The sequence below is a fragment of the Mobula birostris genome, chromosome 5 (assembly GCF_030028105.1).
Source record: "Mobula birostris isolate sMobBir1 chromosome 5, sMobBir1.hap1, whole genome shotgun sequence".
Lineage (NCBI taxonomy): Eukaryota > Metazoa > Chordata > Chondrichthyes > Myliobatiformes > Myliobatidae > Mobula > Mobula birostris.
In genome coordinates, this window is record NC_092374.1 from 133,526,427 (window position 1) to 133,539,774 (window position 13,348).

At 42.6% G+C, this 13,348-nt stretch overlaps 1 protein-coding gene across 9 annotated transcripts in view; it reads right to left on the reverse strand.

The window, feature by feature from the left end:
* ralba (v-ral simian leukemia viral oncogene homolog Ba (ras related)) overlaps positions 1 to 13,348 on the reverse strand; it is a 66,854-nt gene that overhangs the window by 34,565 nt on the left and 18,941 nt on the right. For 3 of the 9 annotated variants that reach the window (XM_072258710.1, XM_072258709.1, XM_072258712.1), the window contains one exon: positions 1,031 to 1,153. The exons of 4 other annotated variants lie outside the window; for them this stretch is intronic. The gene's annotated coding sequence lies outside the window, so the exon portion shown is untranslated. 2 more of the 9 variants (XM_072258711.1, XM_072258715.1) reach the window with 2 other exon arrangements.

Consider the following 13,348-nt stretch of genomic DNA (forward strand, 5'->3'; position numbering starts at 1 on the left):
CTTTGACAAAGTCCCCATTGGAGACTGGTCAAGAAGGTCAGAATTCACATGATAGCAATATACAAAGTTTTGAAGGGTATAATCAGAGCTAATACAATCAGGCTTTTTCCATTGAGGTTGGATGAGACTAAAACTAGAGGTCATGGATTTAGAGTGGTGTGGAGATATTTAAGAGGAACATGAGGGGGAACTTCTTCACTCAGGGGTGCTGAGAGTGTAGGACGAGCTGCCAGTGCAAGTGGTGGATGCAGGCTTGATTGCAACATTTAACAGAAGTACATAGATGGGAGGGGTATGGAGGCAATAGTCCAGATGGTATTAGGCAGAGTAATAGTTCAGCATAGCCTATATGGGCCAAAGAACCTGTTTCTGTGCTGTAGTGACTAAGATAGGGTCCCTTCCAATCAGTTTCAAATAATATTAAAAGCAGTACAGGTTTCCCCTGCTATCCGAATGTAGAGCGTTCCTATGAAACCGGTCGTAAGCCGAAATGGCATAAAGCGAAGAAGCAATTACCATTAACTTAAATGGGAAAATTTTTTGAGCATTCCCAGACCCAAAAAATAACCTACCAAATAGCACATAAAACCTAAAATAACACTAACATATAGTAAAAGCAGGAATATGATAAATACACAGCCTATATAAAGTAGAAATAATGTATGTACAGTGTAGTTTCACTTACCAGAATCGGAAAGTTTGAGCCAAAATCGATTTGTCGAAAAAAAATCAGCACTTACATGCATGTGCACGTCACACGTTCACGCACATCACGCATTCGCACGTCACGCATGCACACACACCTGCTCGCGCAAGGCTTCATGGTCATGGTAGTCTTTCTCGGGGTAAACAGAAGTTTAAAGCGAGTGTCTTTTTCCGTAAAAGCGAAAATCCTCTTTTGGTTAATGAAAACAGGTACTAATGTAGGTCTTTCGTAAAAGCAAAATGTCGTAAAGAGAACGTTCGGAAAGCAGGCGACACGTGGATATCAAACATCAGAAATGTAGTTCTGATGAAGAGAGTCTCTGACCTGGGGCTTTGAATCTGTTTTTCTTCTCACGGGTACAGCCTCACCTCCTGGATGCTTCCTCCACTTTGTTTCTGTTTAACATTATATGTTCCTTACTGGCTTTTAATAAAAGTACTTCAATCCCTAAATTGTAAGATGTTTAGAGAATGGGAACAAAAAAAAATAAAAATCACTGATGAACCATTATTAACTTAGCCAAATAGCAGAGTTCACTGGTATTTTTAACGGATATATCTTCAGGATAATCCTTTGATTAGCCGTGATTTTTACTGACATTGATTGAGAATAACTGAATTAGTTCACAAAGTTCAAAGTAAGTTATCAAAGTTCCTAAATGTCACCATATACAATCCTGAGATTCATTTTTTGCAGGCATTCAAATACAAGAAGCACAATAAAATCATTGAAAGACTGCACCCAACAGAATGGACAAACAAATATGCTAAAGACAAATGTGCAAACACAAAAGAGAAATAATAAAAAATAAATAATCAATATATATCAAGAACATGAGATAAGGAGTAATTGAAAGTGAGTCCATAGGTTGTGGGAACAGTTTAGTGATGGGGTGAGAGCCACTGTGTGAAGTTATCCTCTCCAGTCCAAGAACCTGATGGTTGAGGGGTAATAGCTATTCCTGAACCTGGTGGTGTGGCTCCTGAGGCTCTCCTGATGGCAGCAGTAAGAAGAGAGCTTGGCCTGTGCTGTGGGGATCCCTTATGATGGATGTTGCTTTCCTGCGACAGCATTTCACGTAGATATGCTCAATGGTGAGGAGGGCTTTGCCCATGATGGCCTGGACCATATCCACTACTTTTTGTGGGATTTTCCATTCAAGGGCATTGGTGTTCCATACCAAATGGTGATGCAACCAGTCAATATACTTTCCACCACACATCCATATAAAAATTCAGAGCTTGCGCAGTTAACTAAGGGCAAACAAAGTTTCAAGGAGGGGCAGAATGGGAGCATGGAAAAAAACAAATTGTTAATCTGACACAAGATCACAAATATCTATGAAGTTGCTAATTTAAATGAAAAGAACAGATGGGAAGATCAGGAACTCAAGGTCATGTCTGGATTTGAGAGCCTAATAATCTCCATCTAGGCAAATGCAATCTGGAGGTGCTTCCAAAGGCACTGTAAGTTTGAGAATGTAGTCATTATATCCTGGACTTCTCACTGCAGATCTCATCCCAAAGTAGTTAAAACACATTTGTTTAAAAAATGTTTCCCTTACTGGCTCAGCTCATGTTCTGATTGTTCACTTTTATACCTTGTTTGCAGTTGCTGTCATAATTGTACAACTTTGGGTGTGCACTTCTAATTATCAACACATGGATCCAATCTTGTACAATGCCCTGAAGCAAAGGGCACAGGTGATGGAAAAGCCACATTGTCAAATCAAGTTGCACAAGCACTTGTTTTGTGTACAATGCTGTGCTTTGATACTGTTGCAATTGTAAGTGGAGAAATTTCTGTTACACACCTTTACACAATCAGCTGCAAAACACAGCAAAAGAGAAAGAATTGCCTTTCCTGCTCACAGGTTTGATACTGCTGGAAGACCACAACCATACACTCCCATATTGTTATACTGAGAAATCAGAAAAGAAAGTTCCACAAACTAACTGAATGTTTACTGTAGTGAAGTACCGTAGCCCTTCCCTCCCAATTATCCTCACGGTGCCTCCTAGGGCTGTGTGCTGAACCCACTGCTGTACACACTGCTCACACATGACTGCACAGCCAAACACCCGACTAATCACAACGTCAAGTTCACCGATGACACAACAGTGGCAGGGCACATGGCCAACAGCGATAAGAGCCTACAGAAAGGAGGTAGAAGAGCTCAGGGTCTGGTGGCAGGCAAATAGCCTCTTCCTCATCATCAACAAGACAAAGGAGATGGTTTTCAATTTCAGGAGAACTCTCACCACTCACACCCCTCGTTATACTGGTGGCACAATAATTTTCAAACACCTAGGAGTGCACATCTCATACAACCTCTCGTTGTTCCAGAACATATCCGACACAATCAGGAAAGCTCACCAACATCTTTTACTTTGAGGCGGCTGAAGAGAGCTGAACGATGCACATCAATACTTATGACCTTCTACAGATGTGCAGTAGAGAGCATCCTCACAAGCTGCACTGCATCACGGCACGGAAACTGCACTGCAGCAGACAGGAAGGCCCTACAACAGGTAGTTACAACTGCCCAATGCTTCACTGGCACCAGCCATCAAGGACATATATACCAGAAGGAGCTGGAAAGGGGCCAGTAACATCCTACCCATGGACTGTTTGTCACACTCCCATTAGGTAGGATACATAGCATCCACACCAGGACCACCAGACATTAAAAAAAAGTTACTTTCCCCAAGCAGCAAGCAACACTTCCACCAACTAACCTATCCCTCCACACCACTACTGTATCATTTCCTGTTCGTCACCCATGTACAGACGTTCCTGTGTCTAGCGTCACTTTTAATACATATAAGCTATGTATATATATATTTACTGTGTTTTTTTATTGTTGTGTTATTCATCTTATTTTTTTGGGCTGCATCACATCTGGAGTAACAGTATTTCATTTTCCTTTACTCTGTGTACTGATAAACAATCTTGAACTGCTCATTCTGCTGCAAGTTTCCCCTTTAATCACAAACCTTTACAAAGTAAACTACTTATACTAATTAAAAAGGTACAGCATGCAATAAACAATGAAATATTTCAGGTGATACCCGAGAACTTTGTGTGGATAGAGACCTCACAAGGTACACAAACTCCAACCAAGCACACATACCACTGGAGTATGCTCATGGTATGGGGGCAGACTCTCCGTCAACCTTCACCTAGAAATTATGTTGCATCCTGAAAGTGCTGCGATTTCTTTTTTAAATATTAATTGCAGAAACTTTGAGTTAAATCCAGAGACAGCATTCACATAAGATAGGTAGCATTAACAGAGCAAGGCAAAATAATATTCTAATTAACATGTCAGGTGAAATAGGTTAGCAATACAAAGAGTTTTGATTTAAGCGTGCATATACAGTTGCAAGAAAAAGTTTATAAACCCTTTACCTGGTTTTCTACATTACTCAGCAAATGTGATTTGATCTTCATCTAAGTCACAATAGTAGACAAACACAATCTGCCTAAACTAAAAACAATTATTCTTTTCCTGTCTTTATTGAACACATTGTTTAATTATTCACAGTCCAGGCTGGAAAAAAAAGTATGTGAACCCTTGTATTTAATTACTGGTAGAACCTCCTTCAGCAGCAACAACCTCCACCAAATATTTCCTGTAGTTGCTGATCATACTTGCACAATGGTGAGGAGGAATTTTAGGCCATTCCTCCATACAAAACTGTTTCAGTTCATCAATATTTCTGGAATACTATGCATGAACAGCCCTCTTCAGGATCCCACCACTAAGCACATCTTTCTTTCCCTCCCTCCCCTCTCTGTTTTCCACAGGGATCGCTCCCTACGTGACTCCCTTGTCCATTCGTCCCTCCCCCATCCCTCCCCACTGATCTCCCTCCTGGCACTTATCCTTGTAAGCGGAACAAGTGCTACACATGCCCTTACACTTCCTCCCTTACCATTCAGGGCCCCAGACAGTCCTTCCAGGTGAGGCGACACTTTACCTGTAAGTCGGCTGGGGTGATATACTGTGTCCGGTGCTCCCAATGTGGCCTTTTATATATTGGCGAGACCCGACGCAGACTGGGAGACCGCTTTGCTGAACACCTATGCTCTGCCCACCAGAGAAAGCAGGATCTCCCAGTGGCCACACATTTTAATTCCACATCCCATTCCCATTCTGACATGTCTATCCACGGCCTCCTCTACTGTAAAGATGAAGCCACACTCAGGTTGGAGGAACAACACCTTATATTTCATCTGGGTGGCCTCCAACCTGATGGCATGAACATCGACTTCTCTAACTTCTGCTAATGCCCCACCTCCCCCTTGTACCCCATCCGTTATTTATTTTTATGCACACATTCTTTCTCTCACTCTCCTTTTTCTCCCTTTGTCCCTCTGACTATACCCCTTGCCCATTCTCTGGGTTCCCCACCCCCCTTGTCTTTCTCCCCGGACCTCCTGTCCCATGATCCTCTCATATCCCTTTTGCCAATCACCCGTCCAGCTCTTGGCTCCATCTCTCCTCCTCCTGTCTTCTCCTATCATTTTGGATCTCCCCCTCCCCCTCTCAAATCTCTTACTAACTCTTCCTTCAGTTAGTCCTGACGAAGGGTCTCGGCCTGAAACGTCGACTGTACCTCTTCCTAGAGATGCTGCCTGGCCTGCTGCGTTCACCAGCAACTTTGATGTGTATTGTTTGAATTTCCAGCATCTGCAGAATTCCTGTTGTCAGCCCTCTTCAGGTCATGCCACAGCATCTCAGTGGGGTTGAGGTCTGGTCTCTGACTTGGTCATTCCAAAACACGAATTTTCTTTTTAAACCATTCTGTAGTTGATTTACTCTTGTTTTGGATCATTGCCTTGTTGCAGCATCCAATTTCTATGAAGTTTCAGGTGACAGACTGCTACCCTGATATTCTGTAAAATGTCTTGATACAATTTTGAATTCAGTGTTCCCTCAACAATTGCAAGCTGTCCAGGCCCCGAGACAGTAAAGCAGCCCCAAACCATGCTGCTTCTTCCACCATGCCTCACAGTTGGGATGAGTTTTGGTGTTGGTGTGCTCCCCCCCCCCCAAAACATAATGTGCATTTCTGCCAAAAAGTTCAACTTTTGTCTCATCTGTCCACAGAATATTGTCACAGAAGTGTCGTGGAACATCCAGGTGGTCCTTTGCAAACTTCAGACGTGCAACAATGCTTTTTTGGAGAGCAATGGTTTCTTCCATGAACATCATTCTTATTCAGTGTTTTTCTTACAGTGGACGCATGAATAGAGACTTTAAAAAGTTCCAGAGATTTCTGCAGGTCTCTTTCATCTCCTTCAGTATTGCATGTTGTGCTCTTGCTGTGATCTTTTCAGGATGCCCCTTCCTAGGTAAAGCAGCAACAAGCACTGAATTTCCTCCATTTGGAGACAATTTCTCTTACTGTGGACTGATGAACACTCGAATCTTTAGAAATGCTTTTGTAACCTTTTCCAGCTTCATGCATCTCTACAATTCTTCTTCTAAGGTCCTCTGAAAATTGTTTTGATCGAGGCATGGTGCACATAAACAGATCTTTCTTGAGAGAACAGGCTTTGTCAGTAACGTGACTTTGTGTGTCTTTTTTTTTATATAAATAGGGCATGCCACGTCTACAACCCACACCTCCAATCTCATCTCATTGATTGGAACATCCATCTCCTAACAGCTTTCATAGAAGGTATTACCCCAAAGGTTCACAAACTTTTTCTTGCAATTGTAGGCTGAGAAAGAGGCAGGTTAAAGATATAATGAACAAAAAATGTTTTAAGGCTCCAAATTAAGATTCAACTTTGTAAGTTTATTTTTTTACAACATAAGATCCTAAATAAAGTATCCATAAACTAACAGTAATGCTAAAATGTATTAGGCAATTTACCAACAGAATCAGTATCAGGTTAAATATCACCAGCATATGTGGTAAAATTTGTTAACTTTGCAACAGCAGTACAATGCAATACATAATATAGAAAAAAAACAGAATTACAGTAAAGTATATTAAATATTAAGTGTATATTAAATAGTTAAGTTAAAATGAGTAGTGCTAAAAAACAGAAATAAAGTAATAAGGTAGTGTCCACGGGTTCAATGTCCATTTAGAAATCGGATGGCAAAGGGGAAGCAGCTGTTCCTGAATTGTTGAGTGTGTGCGTTCAGAATTCTGTACTTCCTTCCCAACAATAAGAGGGCAGTTCCTGGGTGGTATGGATCGTCAATGATGGATGCCATCTTCCTGAGGCACCACTCCATAATCCCATTAACAATATGATAGCTGCTTACCAAATTTATCCTCAAGTCATTCAGGGCACAGCTCACCAGGACTCCAGAAACTTCTGTCCACTCTTCAATAGAATGCCAAGTTTTTTTGTATGTTTGTATGGGGTCTGATGATGCTGGCTACTTTACCAAGGCAGTGAGAAGTGTAGACAGTGTCCAAGGAGGGAAGGCTGGTTTCCACTATGAGCTGAACTATGTACACAACCCTCTGCAGATTTCTGTGGTCATAGGCAGAGTAGTTACCATAACTAAGCCACGATACATCTGGATAGGATGCTTTATATGGTGCATCCATAAAAACTGATGACTGTCAAAAAGAAGCATGCCAAATTTATTTAGTCTGATTAAGTAGAGATGCTGGTGAGCTTTCTTGGTTGTGGCACCAATGTGGTTCCACCAGAACAGGCAATTGCTGGTGTGTGGTTCCACCAGAACAGGCAATTGCTGGTGTTTATTCCCAGAAGGGTGAAGCTTGAGGCCTCTACACCATTGATGCAAACAGCAACATGTGCACCACCCCTCTTCCTGAAGTAAATGGCCAACTCTTTTGCTTGGCTAATATGAGGGAAAGGGGATCGATATGACACTATGGCATTCAGCTCTTTAGCTCCTTTCAAATGTACCTCATTGGATGCACAAGGCGAGCCAATTCATTGGAAAAACATCACTTCCAAGCTTCCCTACAAGTCAAACTTCTTGCTGAATTGCAAAGGCCATCAGCATGAGGTCAAAATCCTACTAGTATTGTAAGAACAGCTTCACCACAAGAACTCCAGTGATTTGAAAAGACAACTAAATTCCTCAGCATGCTTCTAAGATGTATCCAAAGAAAATATGTATTTTTAAATATTTAAATTTTCTAATTTTCAAAGCTATAAAAGATTAAGTATGAATAAGTCACATTTATTGTCATATGCACAAGTACATTCATGCACAGGTGCAATGAAAAACTTACCTGCAACAGGATCAAGGCACATAGCACCAGAGACAACACTTACAAAGAAATAATTGTGATGTGTGTGTCTTAGACGCCAGACAAAACAATAACTATTTAGAAAGGGATAAGAATTTAACTTCAGGCAACACAGAGACAAAGTTAAGCAAGGTGGTGAATACAGGTTGATTTGGGGGCGGGGGGGTGCTGGCTGTGTTGGTTAAAAAGAGAGAAACCAAATCTTTAGCAAGGAGGACTATGAACAGAAGATGAAGAATCTTTATCAGTAGAGCTCAGAAACTGCAAGGTTAAAAATACCCTGATGGGAATTATATACGAGCCTTTGACAGTAGCCAGATGTGGAGTACAAATTAAAACAGGAGATAGAAAAGGTACGTAGGAAAGGAAATGTTACAGAAGTCATGAGGGACTTCAACATGCCGGCAAACTTGGCTTCTGCTTCCTTGGGAGTCTGTAGAGATTCGGCATGACATAAAGCTTTGACAAACTTCTATAGATGTGTAGTGGAGAGTGAACTGACTGGTGCATCATGGCCTGGTATGGAAACACCAATGTCTTTGAACGGAAGATCCTGCAAAGGGTGGTGGATATGGCCCAGTCCATCACAGGGAAAGCTTTCCCCACCATTAAGCACATCTACATGAAACGCTGTCGTAAGAAAGCAGCATCCATCAGAAAGGAGGTACAAAAGCCTTGGGACTCACCACCAGGTTCAAGGACAGTTTCTACCCCTCAACCATCAGGCTCTTGAATAACTACACTCACTCACTTGCCCCATCAGTAAAATGTCCCTACAACCAATGATTTCGTGTTAAGAACTCTTTCTATCTCATGTTCTCGTATTTATTGTTATTTACTTATATTTGCACAGCTGTTTTCTGCAAACTCTGGCTGATCTTTCATTGATCCTGTTATAGTTACTATTCTATAAATTTGCTGAGTACGCCCACAGGAAAATGAATCTCAGGGTTGTATATGGTGACATACATGTACTTTAAAATTTTATCACTTTGAACTTTGAAATCAGGCTGGCACTGGATCCCACAATAAGGAACATGTACAAGAAAGATTTATAGTGGAACTTATGATCAAAATCCATTAGAGAAATGGGAACTCTGGATTTGGTGTTGTGCAATGGGCAACATGTTACTGTAGCAGATAGTGCAATTGCTTTACAGTGCCTAGGTTCAACTCCCACGGCTGACAGGAACTTGTACGCTCTCCCCATGACCTCATGGGTTTCCTCCGGGTGCTCCGGTTTCCTCCCATATTCCAAAGATGTACAGTTGTTTTGCATGTAATGCTGGTGCCAGAAGCATGGCGATACTTGAAGCATGCTCCTGATTCTCATCATGGGCTGCTTCAAATTCTCGCTGATTTGATGCAAACTGACATAGTTCACTGTACGTTTCAATATACATGTGACAAAGCTAACATTTATCATATCTTTAAATTTGATTAGCTAGTTTAAAGAAAAGGAGGCAGTGATCACATAATAGAATTCATCCTGCAGTTTGACAGGAAAAGCCAAGATCAGTTGTATTGGTCTTGCAGTTTACAGGCAGCGTGGCAGGGCAGCAGCGGCCTTTCGGATCTGGTGCTACTTTAATTTAGTTTTTTAATTTAATTTTAAGGCACACTTAGGGTTTAGGGCAATGGATAACAGAGCAACCATCTACCATTGCCAGATACTGCTACAATACAGAGATCACCCAAAAACAAACCTTTATGAAGATCTGCTGGTTAAACTGCGTGACCTCGGCTTACTGAGAGAATGGGACCCGCAGTCCTCCGAGTCGCCTGATGCCAGTGGCCGGAGGTGGGGACTTCGTAGAAAAAAAGGATGACAGGAGTGAAGGTAGGGCCGATTAGAGATAAAGGGGGGGAAGATGTGCCTGGAGGCTGTGGAAGTGAGCGAGGTCCTCAATGAATACTTCTCTTCAGTATTCACCAATGAGAGGGAACTTGATGATGGTGAGGACAATATGAGTGAGGTTGATGTTCTGTAGCATGTTGATATTAAGGGAGAGGAGGTGTTGGAGTTGTTAAAATACACTAGGATGGATAAGTTCCAGGGACCTGACAGAATATTCCCCAGGCTGCTCCACAAGGCGAGGGAAGAGATTGCTGAACCTCTGGCTAGGATCTTTATGTCCTCGTTGTCCATGGGAACGGTACCGGAGGATTGGAGGGAGGCGAATGTTGTCCTCTTGTTCAAAAAAGGTAGTAGGGATAGTCCAGGTAATTATAGACCAATGAGCCTTACATCTGTAGTGGGAAAGCTGTTGGAAAAGTATCTTAGAGATAGAATTTATGGTCTGATCAGGGACAGTCAGCATGGTTTTGTGAAGGGCAGATCGTGTCTAACAAGCCTGATAGAGTTCTTTGAGGAGGTGACCAGGCATATAGATGAGGGTAGTGCAGTGGATGTGATCTATATGGATTTTAGTAAGGCATCTGACAGGGTTCCACACGGTAGGCTTATTCAGAAAGTTAGAAGGCATGGGATCCAGGGAAGTTTGGCCAGGTGGATTCAGAATTGGCTTGCCTGCAGAAGGCAGAGGGTCGTGGTGGAGGGAGTACATTCAGATTGGAGGATTGTGACTAGTGGTGTCCCACAAGGATCTGTTCTGGGACCACTACTTTTCGTGATTTTAATTAACGACCTGGATGTGGGAGTAGAAGGGTGGGTTGGCAAGTTTGCAGATGACACAAAGGTTGGTGGTGTTGTAGATAGCGTAGAGGATTGTCAAAGATTGCAGAGAGACATTGATAGGTTGCAGAAGTGGACTGAGAAGTGGCAGATGGAGTTCAACCCAGAGAAGTGTGAGATGGTACACTTTGGAAGGCCAAACTCCAAGGCAGAGTACAAAGTAAATGGCAGGATACTTGATAGTGTGGAGGAGCAGAGGGATCTGGGGTACATGTCCACAGATCCCTGAAAGTTGCCTCACAAGTGGATAGGGTAGTTAAGAAAGCTTGTGGGGTGTTAGCTTTCATAAATCGAGGGATAGAGTTTAAGAGTCGTGATGTAATGATGCAGCTCTATAAAACTCTGGCTAGGCCACACTTGGAGTACTGTGTCCAGTTCTGGTCACCTCACTATAGGAAGGATGTGGAAGCATTGGAAAGGGTACAGAGGAGATTTACCAGGATGCTGCCTGGTTTAGAAAGTATGCATTATGATCAGATTTACTCTTTGGAGAGGAGGAGGATGAGAGGAGACATGATAGAGGCATACAAGCTAATAAGAGGAATAGATAGAGTGGATAGCCAGCACCTCTTCCCCAGGGCACCACTGCTCAATACAAGAGGACGTGGCTTTAAGGTAAGGGGTACGAAGTTCAAGGGGGATATTAGAGGAAGTTTTTTTACTCAGACAGTTGTTGGTGCGTGGAATGCACTGCCCGAGTCAGTGGTGGAGGCAGATACACTAGTGAAGTTTAAGAGACTACTGGACAGGTCTCTGGAGGAATTTAAGTTGGGGGCTTATATGGGAGGCAGGGTTTGAAGGTCGGCACAACTTTGTGGGCCGAAGGGCCTGTACTGTGCTGTACTATTCTATGTTCTGTGTAAGCGGTGTGCGAGGAAGCGGAAGCGAGCGAGCGGGCAGGAGTCCGTACCAGGAAAAAAGCAAGCCCTAGCCGGCAAGCTCTCCCGTCCATTCTGCTCTCCAATGGACATTAAATTGGACTACATCCGACTCCAACGAAATACTCAGCAGGAGTACAGAAATGGACATGATCCCGGACGCCGCCATTTAGCTGTTTATTTATGTAACAGCTTTTCCCCTAAGCCATCGGACTACCAACCTACTGCCCTCCGCTGTGCCTATTGTCTTGTTTATTATTTATTGTAATGCCTGCACTGTTCTGTGTACTTTATGCAGTCCTGGGTAGGTCTGTAGTCTAGTGTAGTTTTTGTGTTTTTTTTTACGTAGTTCAGTGTAGTTTTTGTATTGTTTCATGTAGCACCATGGTCCTGAAAAACATTGTCTCGTTTTTACTGTGTACTGTACCAGCAGTTATGGTCAAAATGACAATAAAAAGTGACTTAACTTGACTTGAAAGGCAACCAGCGGTATAAGTGGCGACCTGGTCAAAGTTGATTGGAAAAGAACCCTGGAGGGATGATGGTAGAGCAGCATCGGCAGTTGTTCTGGCAGTAATTCAGAAGGCACAAGATTGATTCATCCCAAAGCAGGAGCATTCTAAAGGGAGGATGAGGTAACCATGAGTGACAAGGGAAGTCTAAAAGCAAAAATTAACAGGAAGCTAAAGGATTGGTAACCTTTTAAAAACCAACGGAAAGCAACTTAAAAAAGCAATAAGGAGAAAAAAGATGAAATATGGAAATATGAAGGCACGGTAGCTGTTAATATAAAGTCAGAGTTTTAAGATACAAATGTAAAAGAGAGGCAAGGTAGAAATCAGACTACTGAAAAATGATGCTGGAATCGTAGTGATGGAACAAAGAAATAGCATTTGGACTGAATGAGTATCAGGCATCAGTCATCACTGGAAGATAATAGTGACAGGCTAGGAATTTGACGGTTGTTTGGAGGGGGGTGGTAAAAGCAAGTGCAGGGGCTAATACTAAGGTGAAGGTGTTTGGAAAGCTTTAAGGTCTGAACTGGATGGACTATACCTCAGAGTTTTGAAAGAGGTAGTTGAAGAGAATGCACATACATTAGTAGTGATCTTTCAAGAATCACTAGTGCCAGCTGCCAGGAATGGTCCAGAAGACGGAAATAATCACAAATATCACTTGGGGGGGGGTGGGGGGAGAGAAGGCAGCAAAATTATAGGTTTGTTAGCCTGATTTCAGTGGTTGGTAAGATTTTAAGAATCCATTAAGGATGAGGTTTTGTGGTTCTTAGAAGCACATGATAAAATATGCGGAAGTCAGGGTTTTCCTATAGAGAGGTCTTGCTTGCCAAATCTGTTGGACTTCTGAGGAAGTAACAAGCAGGATAAGCCGGCTGGTGGTGTAGTGGCATCCATATCAGACTTTGAGGCAAGTGGTCCCAGGTTTGAATTTGGCCGGCTCCTTCATCGGTGCTAGGCTGAGTGTTGGGCTAATAACTCAGCCTCATAACAAAAACAGACAAAAATGCTAAAGCCCTCTGGTGAAAAATGATATTGTATCTGTTAAATAGGGGCCGTGGACAATTCTGATTTGATGGAGAATGGACGTGAAAGCACAGAGGAACATCTGGAGAAATTTCTGAAATGCTCACTCGCTGCTGCCATTATTGTGTGCCTGGGAATCTTTCAGAGGGTAGGCTTCAAAATCCCCGGCCTTGTCTGCTTTTGGCGACCGAGAAGGAGGTCGAATCATTTGGACAGAGATGACGCTCAGTACTCGGTGTCGGAGAGCTGATCAGAGCTCGAAGTTTTCG